General features: G+C 34.0%; 1 non-coding gene across 1 annotated transcript; it reads right to left on the bottom strand.

Annotated features, from left to right (window-relative positions):
* Positions 1-13,851: 13,851 nt before the first annotated feature.
* LOC121215159 (small nucleolar RNA R71) lies at positions 13,852-13,958 on the bottom strand. The gene has a single exon (XR_005910888.1). It is a non-coding gene; the product is annotated as a small nucleolar RNA R71 (small nucleolar RNA).
* Between the last annotated feature and the right edge of the window lie 1,828 nt (positions 13,959-15,786).

Below are 15,786 nucleotides of genomic sequence, written 5' to 3'. Positions count from 1 at the left end.
AGCTCGATTTAACTTCTATGTCCCTAGTCATCGACATAAGTTCGTATGAATGGTTATCGTATTAATGTTGTCAAATCGTATGTTATTATGTTATTTATAATGCGAATTGATCAATGTATAAACAAATCAACGCTATAACAGTTATCGAGTCCTGGTTGAACCTTAGAAATTTGTAGGATACAAATGACATGTCATTAGGGATTTCATATTTTGGGTGCTGGTCTTGAATGTCCTATCGATGGTTGAGGTCCTGCATTTGTTGCGGATACTCCACAGCTCGTGTGAGCAGCATCGTGTAGCTTACATTCTAACCCGCAACTCGTGTGAGCAATGATGTAAAGGAAAGGTTATGGTCATATGTAAAGGCACACTTCGTGTGAGCTTTCCTGAGTATCCGATGAAAATCTAGATGGTTCAACGGGCAAGAAAAGGGAACGGAAAGGTATGTATGCAACTGTATTGAATCATGGAATTATGAAACATTAAAGATGTAAAGGTTATGTTTACACATGATGCAAGTGTACTAGTTTGTAGATAGATGATGTTGTTTAGGCTTATGCCAAGCTTGTGGTTATGGTTGATTTTTATGCTGATGTTTTATACTATACAAATGAAATGGTAAGTTAAGTTTGGTTTATACGAGCTTTGTAACACCCCTAACCCATATCCATCGCCAAAATAAGGTTACGAAGTATTACCAGAGTTTTCATTTCAAAACGAACAAAAATTATAAACATTTCAATTCATATCATTAATTATATCAAAACCAATCCAGAACATGCATATCGTCTCTTATATGAGCCCTCGGGGCCCTAAAAACACATTAGAAATGAATCGGGACTAAATCTGAATATGGAATTTTTAGGAAAAAGATGAAAATTTTCAAAACTCTAGGGATCACACGACCGTGTGGCCAGGCTGTGAGACTCACACGGTTGAGAGACATACCCGTGTCTCAGGCCGTGTGGACATTCAAAGTAGGGACACACGGCCGTCCTAGCCCGTGTCCGTGCTCTTGTAACTCACTGACTTGGGTGACATTGCAAAGCCACACACCTGTCTTGCAACCCTTTGAAAGCTACAGGGTGCACACACCCATGTAGCCTGGCCGTCCTAGCTGAATGGACGAAAAATAGGCCATTTCCAAGCCATTTTTCTCACCCATTCAAGCACATACCAACAACCAAATTTCCACATATAAACAAGCCTTCAAATTTCCCTAATAACATGTATCATCAAGCTACCCAATTAAGGTATATAAACATACAACCAATATGCCTAAAAGGAACCTCAATCACAACAATTAAACATGTACAATTATATGCACAATTTGGCCAAATGTTCAACTAACCTTTAGCTAAGTTATTGCCAAAACATACCATTTTGTTTACCTATCAATTTCATACCAAAAAGTACCAAATATACCAATTAACATTAGCATCATAAACCATAAAGCAATCTACATGTTTCATACCAAAATGACCATGTTTAACTTCCATCACCTAAGCATCATAAGAACTATAGAATCAACCATCATAAGGTCACATATATATGTCAACATAACAACCATTACAAGGCCCAAATATATACATGCCAACTTAATAACAACTCCTTCATAAGAAAATGCCATAAACACAAGCCAAAACAAATGGCTATATCATCAACCAAAAAATACCTATACATGTGCATATTTAACCAGTTATCACTTCACTTGTTTCCATGCCAAAACATAACATAATTGATATATAATCAACATACCATATTAGATTCAAAACCTTTCCAAAACATACCATATCTTGACCATGTTGAGGTCAATTCATCATATATCACTTTGGCCATTCAAACATGCTTTGACACATTATCAAATTAACAAATATCAACAAGGCACCAAATGTACCAAGGCTACATCACCCAAAATGACATATACATGCCAAACACATCAACTAACATTTAGCTAATCATCAACCATAATTTCACTTCTACATGTCATTATAACCTTAACAAAGACATCAAAATCTATTGATATAATTTATGGATAGTGTGATAGATCTTCGATGAACTTCCAACCCAATCAAGCTTTCGATAATCTGAAAAGTAAGGAAAAACAACTACGTAAGCAAAGAATGCTTAGTAAGCTCGTATAAACTTTATTCATATCAATCTATTTCAAATATTTAATTTATACATATCAAGAATAATCCTATACCGATACCGCAAGATTCATGAAACCATATTCAACAACTCATAAAGTGAATAAATCCATAGCATCATATATACATATCATCCCTAGCATAGTAGGATTTTAAATAACTTTAAACCCTTTCAAATTTTCTTATTTTCATTAGAATTTCATTACTTTCCATTGCATTTACTTTCTTTAACTTAAATAACAACATCAATTCAACTCATCATTCCCTTTTTCATCATTTTACACTTCAAGTATGGACTTACTATTTCATTACCTTTCCACACCCGTTTCATATGCATAACACACAAGACATAACATATAATTCAACCATAACCACAAGCTAGTGCATTTAAACATAGCTCTTTTGAGAATTAACCACATGATAAATCATTTCATAAGAAATTTCATAATTTAAACCTTACCACTTTTTCATGAACACAAGCACATTTCCATTTGGGCTCTTACAATTTCAATGCAACTTATAAGTAAACATAATATCATTCAACCAATAGTTTGGCACATGCCTAAGCATCAAACAACAACACATGTTAGCATACTTGAACATATTTCATATAAATTAAAACATGGATAACCATTTATTTTCAATATGTAACACTTGAGTTTATTACTCATCTCAACTTACATAATTTCCATTTATCATCATATCAAGGTTGTTCATATATGTACATGTCATAATACATATCATTCTCTTACTGTTTCTTATCTGAATAATGCCCATTGAACCATTTAGAATACCGTTGGATACCCGGGATAGCTCACACATAGTGTGGTAACTCATATAACTGTAATCTATGAATTCATGTACATGTATGCTCACTCGAGCTCTAAATAAGAATGCTCACACGAGCTGTGAAAATGGGCCTTCTCACACGAGCTGTGGGTCGAAACGTAGCTACACGATACTACTCATACGAGCTATGGAGTATCCGCAACACATGTCGGACCTCAACCATCGATAGGACATTCAAGACTAGCACCCGATTCATTAAACCCTAATGACATGTCATTTGTATCTTACAAATTCCAAAGGTTCAAACAGGGTTCGGTAATCGTCAAACGTCGTTGGATTTACGTTGTTTCATGACACAGTAAATTGAATACGACTATATATATTGATTTAATTACAATATAATCATATATTAAAATTCAATTTAATCAAAATTATACAGATGCAGTTCATACGAACTTACCTGGCTAAGTTGCAGGAATACCAAAGTTTAGGGGCATTTCGATAATTTTCTATTTTCCTCAACTTTCCACTCGATCTTCATCTAAATTAATAATTTCATTAAATATATTAATTTAGAAAATAAAAAATTCATGTTTTGCAATTTAGTCATTTTTAACATTTTTACAAAATTGCCTCTAAAGTTTTACTTTTATTCAATTTAGTCTTTGAGCCCAAAACATGCAAATTAACCATTTTACCCAAATTTGATCTTATTTGAATGCTGATGGTATCCAAAACAGCCCAATTATGCAACAATTTTACATTAAATCCATGTACTTTTATTAATTTAACAATTTAGTCCCTAATCAAAAAATTCATCAAAAATCACTTAATAAAATACTTTTAAATATCAACCACATTTTAAATTCATCATTTAACATCTAAAATCACAATTTTCATCAATGGAAACATTCAAAATCTTTAACAATTTCAAAATCGAAGGTACGGGCTATCTAGACCTAGTTGCAATGATATCAAAAACATAAAAATTAATGAAAGTAGGGCTAAAATGGACTTACATGCACCATCACAAGGTAAGCTGAAGCTTCAAGCTCTTTCATAGAGTTTTTCTCCATTCAAAATCAGTGAAGAAGACATTAAGATGATGATAAAACATTTTGGTTTTATTTTATATTAATAATTATCAAATTACCATATTAACCTTAGTTAATAAATAAATAAAACACCAAAGTCATGTCCATAGTTGTCCACTAACCTCTTGAATGGTATAATTACCATATAAGTCCCTTTTTCATTATTCAATTAACCATTTAATCACTCAAATCAAATAGTGATCAAATTTTACATTTTTTATGATTTAGTCCTTTTTAATTAATTAACTATCGAAACGTTAAAATGTTTCAATGAAAATTTAATACCACTTTAATGATACTCTATAAATATTACAAATATTTACGATTCGATTTATAGAAACGAGGTCTCGATACCTCATTTTCTAAAACTATTTGACTTAGGGTCTTACCACTTGAACTTAATAAATCGCTTTTATAACAAAAATCACTATATCAAAAACCTTTTTAAAACTATGTTTGACTCGTAAATATTAAATAATACTTATGAAGTTACTCGTCAGATTTGGTGGCCCCAAAACCACTATTTTCGACACCACTGAATAACGGGTTGTTACAAGCTTACTAAGCTTTATTTGCTTACGTAGTTTCTTTTCCATGATTTGTAGATTATCAGAAGCTTGATTTTGTTAGAAGCTCAAAAAAGTAGTTTCTTTTCGATGTTTTATAGACTATCCAAAAGTCAATTCGGTAGTTTTTATGTATTTTGGCCAAGGTTTGTAATGGTATGTATAGGATGGTTTATTATGATTTTTTTGGTGAACATGTAAAATGGTAACTTGATATGTTTGTGATTGGATGCTTATGGATTGTTAATGAACTTACAATGCTTGTTTAGGTAGCTTGATACTGGTCTTTCATCGTATGTTTTGTATATTTTGAAAATGCCTAATCGAGGTATGTCCTAATACCTAAATGCATAGAATTGTATGCATGGAATTAAACATATAAACATGTCTAAGTAAGTGAGGTTTGGTTGTTGTTTGTGGTGCCTTTGAATGGCATATTGGTTAGTTTAATTAGGTATTTCTAAGGCCTCGAGGACTCGATTTAGGGATAGTATGTATGTATATGATTGATATATGATATGTTTATGTTATTGAATGTAATTAAGTTTAAATGTTTTGATTGTACGGTAATGCTCCGTAACCCTAATTTGGCGATGGATATGGGTTAGGGGTGTTACAAGTTATGTATTCTAAGCCAACATTTGTACTATACTTGCTCAAGGGTTCTTTTTTAATTTACTATTTCTTTGCCATGCTTGAGGATAAGCAATAACTAAAGTATGGGGGAGTTTGATCTGCCACAACTTGATGTAGCATATTAAATTAGTTTTCGCACTTGATGAGCTTGAATATGAGCATTTTTATTATGTTTTAATTAAATTTTCATAGTTTATTCTAAATACAATAAAAAGTGTATTATGAGTCTTTTCTTGACCTTAAGGGCCGAATATGGCTTAAAGGTGAGCTAATATACTTAGTGAGTGTGCAGGAGACCATCAGGGGATGTATAAACTCAATACCGATCGCTGTGTTGGAACACTTGAAGTTTGATGTTACAACATAGGGAGTAGAATGCAAGCATATGGAGACTGCCCTCGGTGTTGTGACACAACCATGGGATGTCACGACACACCCCTAAAGCTACCCTGAACCTGAGCAAACTACTTTTGATGTCACGACACAGGCATTAGGGTGTCTTGACATTGGTCCTGTATAGGAGATATTTACGAGCTAGGGGCATTTTGGTCTGCACAATCAAATATTTAACACGAGAGCGTTACCTGACCTAGGCTTGAGGACGACGATAACCCTAACTCTATAGATAATTTCAGACTTTAAGGAGTTTTCAGACTTTAAGCTTTTCTTTTTAATTTTAGTTCTTAGTTTTAGGCTTAGGCTTATTGCTAGTTCTTTTATTTTTTTGTTCTTCGAAGAACATGGTTTGTAAACGTGATCAAACGCTAGTGGATTGTTTGCACTTCATCTATAAAATATGAACAGGATTCTCTAAACTCTATTCTTGATTTTTTTTATTCATTTTATCTTTATATTCAAGTTTATTATGTTCATGAGATCTATGAGGAACTAATCCTCTTATGGGGGATTAGCGAGTGGAGGTGTGATTAATTGATTCTTATGTAGGGATTTATTAGAGGGTCAACTGTTTGAGAGAGGAAGAATTTAAACCTTAAGCTTGACAACCTTAGGAAGTCATTTAGGTGGGAATTAACCCAAAATTGGTATAGCATATCTGTGAACACCTTACCCCAAACATGTTTTGACTATGAGGTTGAGATATAAGTAGTTCTTGTCAAGTCATTAGTTTAGTGGAAGATCGAGAGATCCTACTAGGGTAATGACTAGTTGATTAAGTAGAAACCCGAAATAAGAATTAGTTATGATTACCAAAGCAAGCTAATCACTCATGCCTAGAATTGATCAAAGTCTATAAATTAGGATTTTCAAAGTTATTTATATCTATATTTTATTATTTATAAAAATTTAAAAACATTTTATTTTATGTTTTATTATACTATAATTTATTTAAATTACTAATTAGATCTATTTGTGGTTATGTTAGTATTAGTGTAGTGATAGCCTCCATTGGGACAATCCTCAAAGTACTTACCTAATTCGTTGTAACTATATTACAACTTGACTCGTATACTTGCTGACACAGCTTACTTCATATCTTTTGTGTAAGATTCTTACTCTGGATGTTGGCACATCTAGAGGTGGTCATGTTCCAATACTGGCTGCAAGGGTTAAGTCCCAATGGCCACCAAGCTAATCACCTTCTATTATGGGTGGATTCTTAAAATTTCACTTCAACTAAAATAGCCTTGCCCCACAACTCCAATGAAGATCTGCCACAAATTTTAGTGGAGAGGATGAGGGAGCCTCCCTTCTTTTTCTACAATCATCGTGGATTGCGTCCATGCCATTGGAATATCAATTGCCATGCGTTCTCCTAGTCAAGCTAATTCTCCCGTTACTATTGTAGGGTCTATTTCTAATTCTCACACTTCTACACTCATTCCTATAAACCTGGACGTATTAGCCTTATTAGATTCAGTGCAGGAGAATAAAGGTGTTATTTTTGCCTCATCAAGAACAATAGCTGATAGGAGAACTCAAAAGAGGCCAATGGTGGATGGAAGCACTAGACATATAAAAGGTAGTGACCGCCCACAATTGATTCGGTGTAGACTTAAGAAAGGGCATGTTCCCCTAAGAGTCAAAACTTCTCCTGGTCTTATCCTTCCTCTTTTTCATGCCCGGCTAACAGAGTCCGCCAACTTTGTAGACTCTCCAGTCCACGCTGCTGATCCCCCTGCAGATGAAATCCCATAAGAAGCAATACACCAAAGCCAGCCAAATGTTCCTCTCGGTTCCTTACCCAATAATGCTCCAACTGGTGAAGTAGATGGACTTTTCCCATGGCAGGATCTCTTGTGCTTAGGGCAGCATCCCTTCTCATTGGAAATTATCCAATAGTAGTAAAACAACATCTTGCCTTAGCAGGTTAAAGATGCTCTCCTCTCTTCACTTTCTTAAAATTCTCAATTATCCCCACTCTCTTACTGGCGAGGTCCATACAATCCTAAGTAGTTGAATATGGGCTTATGAGCTGATCCCTTTAGGAGATTTGTATTCAAAATATCATTAAATAGATGGGCTTGGAGAAAATTATGCATTCTAGCAAACAATCTTTAGCTCAACTACGCTAGGCTCATTAGGTAACCCTCAGCCAAATTAATGATCTTGATTCTTGTGTTTTTCCTTGGAAGACCAAATATGTAAGTTTAGAAGGTCGGGCCAAACAGATGGAGGAAAACATCAATCAGCTAAAGGTCAAAGAGTCCTCTTGAAAGGAGAAATTCAAATCCCAAGAGCAACTTAACTTATTAGAGTTAGAGTGTCTACACCAATCCAACAGGAAAGCTATGATAGTCCCAAGAGGACACAAACAAATATCTAACAGAGGCTTTGCTCTTACTGACGTTCAATCTAGTCCTTCACGTCTAAGTTTTTGTAGGCTCTCTTAACTTTAGTCAGGTGAACTTCAACTATCTATAGAAAGTCACCCCAGATTCCTTAAAATTCAACGTTTATAATCCTAAAAGCAAAGATTGGAAAAGTTCCAAAGGGAATGGAAGCAATCAGTCAACTTCTTCATTCCCACTTAGTTGGAAATAGAGGAGGAGGATTTAGAATATTGAAATGATCTGAAAGAAGTCCCCAAATAATGCCCCTAGCAAGAAGAAGCCCCCACCGAACCAATAAACCAGCAAGCTGATAAGGGAAACTAAAAATTTTCTTCTTTCTTTGTGTTCAATTTCTTTGCTTAGTTTGTATAAACTTCCTTATCTTATCAATGCAATTATTATTTTCCTTCGCCATTGTCTCACTGACCCAATACTAACAGTGTACCAAATTATTCGCCATACAAAGTCTTTTAACTTATCTAAGAGACTAAGCCAGGTTGGCGTATTATGCATACAGAGCTAACTCAAACTCAAGTTCCAGAGGATCGACTAAACCGAAAGCTCTAAAACCAATTAACTTGTAATAATCTATACTCGACCTGATTTATTGGATCCGAATATAGGGTGTCACACTGCTTACATACTAAATAAACAAATTTTTAAAACTAGTGTAGGCCCTTCTGAATATACCCCTTATTTATTTATTTTCTAAATCAAAGATTTTCATTGAAACATTTATAAATTTACTACAATTTCTCAGATATTAGTATAAGACATTACAACTTAAATCTAAAAAAATCATATTTAATAGTGGTTTAAAGACACTATTAATAATACTTCCAAAAGTTCTTCTCTTTTTGCATAATATTACCCAACAAATAGACATTAAGGCGCGTTCTTAGCTTGGTCCCTTCTGGTGAACTAGTTCAAACCTAATAACCTTTATCTCAGCATAGAGTTATTATTTCAACAGTCATTCTCAATCCAATAGAAGAAATAAAAGGTTGAACCATTCATAGATTAAATTAGGTCTTAGCCTTATCTTCTTGAAGAAGAAAAGAACATTTTAGTTAAAAGAAAAACTAGAACATAAAGAAGAAAATAAAGTCACCAGGAATGTCTTCCCCCTTTTACTAAATGTAAACTCCCTATCCCCCTACTCATGCTTAAGGCCCAATTTCAGACCCATAAATGTAATGGGTTCACACTACCTTAAGGCCCAACAACAATGTTAAAAGCCAAACAAATCAAACCAAGATTCTATCAAAGACAAGATTCGAGGACGAATCTTTTCAAGGAAAGGGGGAATGATACATGCATGGATGGGGTGAAATTTATTAAACTCCATTCACCAAAGCTGCCAATTTTCAAGTTTGGGAAATCAGCAGATTTCCAAAGACAATTTGGATAGGATCCATTCATTTCTAGGTTGAGATGTCTTCATGGTGTTTAAATATCTATCTCTTCGCTTCGAAACACACTTTGAATCATTGGATTTTGAGTTTGGGAGCTCAAGTTATGATCGTTTTAGAGAAAATTGTACGAGTAGAATTTTTGGACGGTATTATAACGGGAATTACGAGTTTCAGACTTTTAATTCGAGTTTAAATCATATTACGATCGAGTTTTGGGCTAAATTTTTATTATATATGACCCAATATTATATTTATTAGCTCTTATTATTTTATTATTTCTTATTCCAAATTTTTAAAAATTATTAAGTAGTTTTAAGTTATTTAGGAGTTTTATTTAGCTAGCTTATATAGAAGCCTTTTCATTGTACACAAATGACAAAATTCATTAATATTAAACTTCTCTTTTGAGTTCATAAATTCTCTCTGAGTTTTTCTTTTCAAGAATTTCTCTTGAGTTTTCTTTTAAAAGAGTTTTAACAATCTTTTCAAATTGTGGGGATCATATTCAAACTTTTTCTTGCCAAATTTTCTATAATGGAGGGAAAATTAAAGCTGCTTGAAGGTGGTTCTGGATTCTTCGTGTTTCCAAGGCTTCTTAAGACTTCTACACGCCACGTTATATCTTTTCCATCTATCTTCTTTACTTTCTTCTTTATTGTTCTAATATTTGATTTGTTGTTCTATTTTATTTATCTTAGTTATTTTTTTAACTATTTTATCTGACTTAGATTCGACTGCGTTTCATGTTGTGTCAAAATCCAAGTTTCTTTCTAAACGTCTAGAGACCTAAGTCAAATTCGCGACTTGGAAAAACTTTACGATCCACTTCCGCATTCATACACACTCATCCTTATCAATTTTGTATCATTTGGTGTTATATTTGAGCATTTTAGGTGTTCTTTTTGTTCCTATAAACTGATTTCCATCAAACAGCCTCAATACAATTTTTTTACCTAGAAAGTGTTACGAGTGAAATGATATGCGAATTGTGCAAATATACACGTCGAATCAAGTAATAAAGTGATAAGTTAGATTGTGTCCACAGTGATCGGTTAGTTAAAAAATGGTCGAGTTATTATAATGAGTATGATTAATGTTATGACAAAAATAATTATAAGAATGCAGTTGTAATTTGAAGGAATAATGATGTGTGCAATATGTGTAACTGATAAATAATGGAAAATGCTATAACAAGACAAGAGTAAGAATGTAATGGAAAATATGAGACTAAATTATGTGAATAATATGCAAAAATAACAAGTAAACAACTAAAAATGATATGGTGAAGATGCTACAGAAAATGATAGAGGGTCTACGATGTTGATTTTAAAGGTTGAGATTACTAACAATCTGCCCTTTTTGACAGTAATGCCTTGCCAAAAACATACTCAATCTACTACTTAGAAGAGTTCAAAAATGATCTACTTCTTTTAAGAACAAAGACCTTAAGTTACCTTTGCTTAAGCGATATATGTTTATAGGCTTTTAGCATGGTACCCTACACTGTTTTGTTTTCTTTTCATATGAACACTGCTCTATGTCTAGAGGCAGCTACAAATATTCTGTCGAACACTTGCTCATATAATTCAATTTCAATCTCATTAACCTAACCTTGTCAGAATTAGATTAATTTAATGAACAAGTTGTACATCCATTTATGTCTAGATTTTGAAAACATAAAATTTTGTAATAAAAAAAACCATTAAATGAAATAGTGGAGTAAAATAGATATACGCTTCAGTCATTAAAGAAAATAGGAGTTTCACCAAGTAACCTCAACCCTATGAGATTTAGCTCATGGGTTGGCAATTAAAAATCAAATCCAAAGTGTCATTCAACATCGCTTTCATCAAATCAATTCACAAAGAGTAACCAATAAATAACAAAAGAACTTCAGGAAGATAACTTCTGCTTATCCAACCCACACTCTAGGGATGCAGTGTCCTGTGGTCGCTAAGAAGGACTGCCTTCGTCTTTGTCTTCCCATCACTATTCAGACATTACCTTTTATTTTTTTCCTTAAGGATTTCCCTTTTTTTCTCTTTTATTTTTTTGCGTTTTTAGGGTTTCCTCTTTTGGCTTTTATAATCATTTTCCCTAGGGTAAATCCAACAGCTCTCAATTTTCTTCCCTCTTTTTTAGGTAGATATATCTGGTACAAGTTCAACTAGGCATAAGACTGGTACCTTGGAGTGATGATTGGACATCTTACCAGCATTGCCACGGAATTCGTGTTGACAAACTGTCCAACCTTTTGCCCTGTCAAACCTTCACTCCTTTACTTTTTATTCCCCGGCCTGCACCTGCTAATCCACCACCACTCACAACCCTTCCACAAGTAATTTAAAAATAATTAACATTTAAGTATAGCCCAAGCTCCTAATGTAATGCTAAAACAAAGAAAAATACTAATGGAATGTCCTAAAATGCAATTAAATGTACGTAAGTACAAGCAATTAGCTAGATCTAAAGGCATGAAATATAACTCTTTTCAAGAGTTACCACAACCCCAAACTTGAGTTATTTTCTTGTCCTTAAGCAAAATATGCATGAATGCAACAATTTTTGCCTATGCACATAACCACCTTATACTTCTAATCTATTCAAAGAACAATATATTTCAGTTCTTAGCAATCTTCTTTCTCTAAAAACTTGTTCGAGTTTGAAAGGTTTGCTCAACAAAGGTGGTGCATAAAATTGCTCCCTAAAAACAAAATTTTCTAAGTACCCATGTGTGCTTTCTGGCCATAGAAAACATCTCCTAATTTACTCAGTTCATTTGTTACCTAAACTCAAGTTACTTTGTAACCTTTGCTCTAAGCCTACTCAAATTATTTATTTGTATTTTTTTTGTTTTTTAAAGTATATTAGGGGATTTAGTATGTCACAAAATTCTTTGACTTGATAATCACAATGAAGTATAGACTGAATTACCTAGTACACAATCATGTCACAATTTAAATAAAAATCACTCTTAAAGCTAAGGCTTTTAACTTATAAGATGGATGGAGCAAACAACTACCTCCTTAGCTACTCAGCCTGTTACTACAGTGGAGTGCCCCTAATTTCCTTTTCTTTATTATGTACTCTTACTTAAGTTCATTAAAAGATACTTGTTATAGTCCAAAAATAACTAAGGTTAGCACATATTATTTTTAGGAGGTAATTTTCAAGCAACCTAACCTAAGCTAAATTCACCTAATCCCCTGTCACATGTTCTAAGTGATTGAAGAATTTACACTCATTATCGAACATCATAAGTAAAGAATGTACTCCATATTGTCAAAACAGTACTTAGCAGTTACGTGGCAGTGGCAAAACAAATTTAATGAGACTAGAATGAGTAGACATACTAGATATATAATGCAACCTAAATGCACAATACACCTCCAAACCTAAGGAATGCATTGTCTTTAATGCATGTACAGATATGTAACATAAAAACAAAAATATAGATATGTACAGCAAATGTCAAGGCAAAAGAAATAAAATGCATGAGGTAGGGGAAAAAACTTACCTGGCTTGGACTAGAGTGTAGTTAATTCATTTGGCCCGACGAGTGGATTTACAAGCACTGACTTTATACCGCAGCTTCCTCTTCAAGCTGGTGGGGTGGGTGGAATAGGGTCCTTAATTTTCGTGGTGGCAGTGGTAGTTTCATCTATCTTTTTTCCTTCTTCATTCTCAAGATCTAATGATGTCATCTTTTAAGGCTCTTCAGCAACAGTTTCCTCTTCATCAGTAATGGTACCCAAATTTGTGGATTCGGCTTTGGTAGCAGGAGTTTGAGCTTGCTTCTTTGCAGCTTCAGGAATTGGGTGTCTTCCAAATATGCGTATTTTAAATGTTGTGGCAGTGGTTTGGACTCCAGTGTGAGAAGTTCCTCTATAGAAGGTTTAGGAGGACTAAAAGAGCAATTTGATAAATCTATGGATTCAAACTTCTTCGCTGGTCTATTCGCAAACTGCTTAGCTTCCATAAGTCCATCAATGTCCTAAAAAATTACTGTGTCACACCGTTCAAGTTAGTCTTCATCACTATCAGAATTTTTATGAAAATTTTTGCAAACTCTTCCTCTACTGTTGTTTCTATCAACCCAATGGCCTGCCATTCTTCATTTTCATCAACACATTTCAAGGCATCAAATACATTGAAAGTAATTTGCTAATCATTTACCCTCATGGTTAGTTCACCTTTCTGCACATTAATTAAAGTCCTCCCAATAGCAAGAAAAGGTCGTTTAGACAACAAGATGTCTTGAAGATACTTTGCGGCTTAAATTATTCCCATACTCTTTGAGAGGTCGTGCAAGAGCATGATTAAATGCTTTGATGTCGGGAATAGTGGCATCATGGAATGATCTTTGCCAAAGATTTTTGTTACAGTATAATCCACCAAATATGAACGCCAAGCCTAGAAATGACATTACATCTTTTTGAAAATCAGAGGATGAAACGCTATATGAAGCTTGGGTACGATTTCAAGAATTACTGTAGAAATGTCTGATGCATGGATTCCAGCACTAAATATAGATGGAGGTATTTTATAATGGGTTGAATTCACATACGAGGATGGTAGTTGATGCTTCTGCCAATGGTACCTTGTTGGGTAACTCTTATAATGAAGCATATAAGATTTTGGAAAATATAGCTAACAATTTTTCTATTACCTCTAATTTTTCTTTGTCAACTTCAATCCCTCACTACGATATCCTATGCCCTAGAATAATTCCTTCAAGAATCATAAAGTGACATTTTTCTCAATTCAAGACAAGATTTGTTTCTTCACAACGACTCAAAACCAATTCCAGATTTTTTAAGGAATCCTCAAAATCATTGCCAAACACAGAGAAATCATCCATTAAGACTTTAAGGAAATTTTCCACCATGTCTAAGAATATGACCATCATACAACGCTGAATGGTTTTCAGGGCATTACATAACTCGAATGGCATCCGTCTAAATGCAAAATTTCCATATGGACATATGAAGGTTGTCTTCTCTTAGTCACTGGAGGATATAAAAATCTGATTATACCTTGAATATCTATCCAAAAAATAATAAAAAGCTTTCCCAACTAATCTATCTAACTTATTGTACGAGTAGAACCCTAACGAATGCACAACTTAACTATACCACCACAGAAATTGAGTTCTTGGCTGTGGTGTTTGCATTCGATAAATTCTGCTATTATCTAGTTGGTACCGAGGTCACATTCTACACAGATCACTCTACTATTAAGTATTTGATGAGCAAGAAAGATGCCAAGCCAAGATTTATTAGGTGAATACTCTTGTTGCAGGAGTTCGACTTGGAAATTAGAGATCGAAAGGGGGCTGAAAATCAAGTGGTTGATCACTTGTCAAGGTTAGAATATGGAAATGAAGATGGCAATGACAAACTTATTAAATAAGACTTTCCAGATGAGTAGCTATTAGTTACCATGGCATTACCTTGGTATGCCAGTATAGTGAACTTTTTAGTAAGTGGTGTGATGCCACCTGATCTCAACAACCAAAGAAGAAAGAAATTTCTTCATGATGCCAAGCATTATTATTGGGATTAACCCTTCCTATTTAAGCATTGTGCTAATCAGGTAATTAGGAAGTGTGTCCCTAATGAAGAAATACATAGCATTCTACAGCATTATCATTCAGCTCCTTACGGAGGACACTTTAGAGGAATGGTAATTGTTGCCAAAGTACTTTAGTCAGGATTTTATTTGTCGAGTCTGTTTAAGGATGCTCATGAATTTTATAAGTCATGTAACCATTGTTAGAGGACAAGAAATCTATCTAGGAGACACGAAATGCCACTGCAAAATATTTTGGAGATTGAGTTATTTGATGTATGGGGAATAGACTTTATAGGTCCTTTTCCACTGTTAGTGGGAAACCTGTAGATACTGTTGGCAGTGGACTATGTCTATAAGTGGGTCAAAGCTGTTGTGCTTTCTACTAATGATGCAAAGTTAGTAATGAAGTTCTTACACAAGAACATTTTCATAAGATTCGGTATGGGCTCAAATTGTTGAACTTGTATCTGTGGTCTGATTATTCCTGGATTAAAATTGTCCAAAATTAGAACAACGTGCTCCAGAATTGGTCTATCTCGATCATCTATCACACTATGAATAGGAGAATTAACATCCTGACGAATTGGATCATCATTGAAACCATGATCAATCCCTTTCCTAGCCATATTTCGTAGCTTTTTTCGCCTCCTACGCAAAGTTCTCTCAATCTCTGGGTCAAAAGGATACTCTTCGTTAGCAGGAATGCCTCTTCTCATACACTGATGGCAAACCTATAGAAATTAAATATAACTAAGTTAAATAAATCAAGT

This window comes from Gossypium hirsutum, chromosome D02, assembly GCF_007990345.1.
Source record: "Gossypium hirsutum isolate 1008001.06 chromosome D02, Gossypium_hirsutum_v2.1, whole genome shotgun sequence".
NCBI lineage: Eukaryota > Viridiplantae > Streptophyta > Magnoliopsida > Malvales > Malvaceae > Gossypium > Gossypium hirsutum.
Note: the sequence above shows the minus strand (reverse complement) of the source record. Positions and strands in the feature narration are given on the sequence as shown.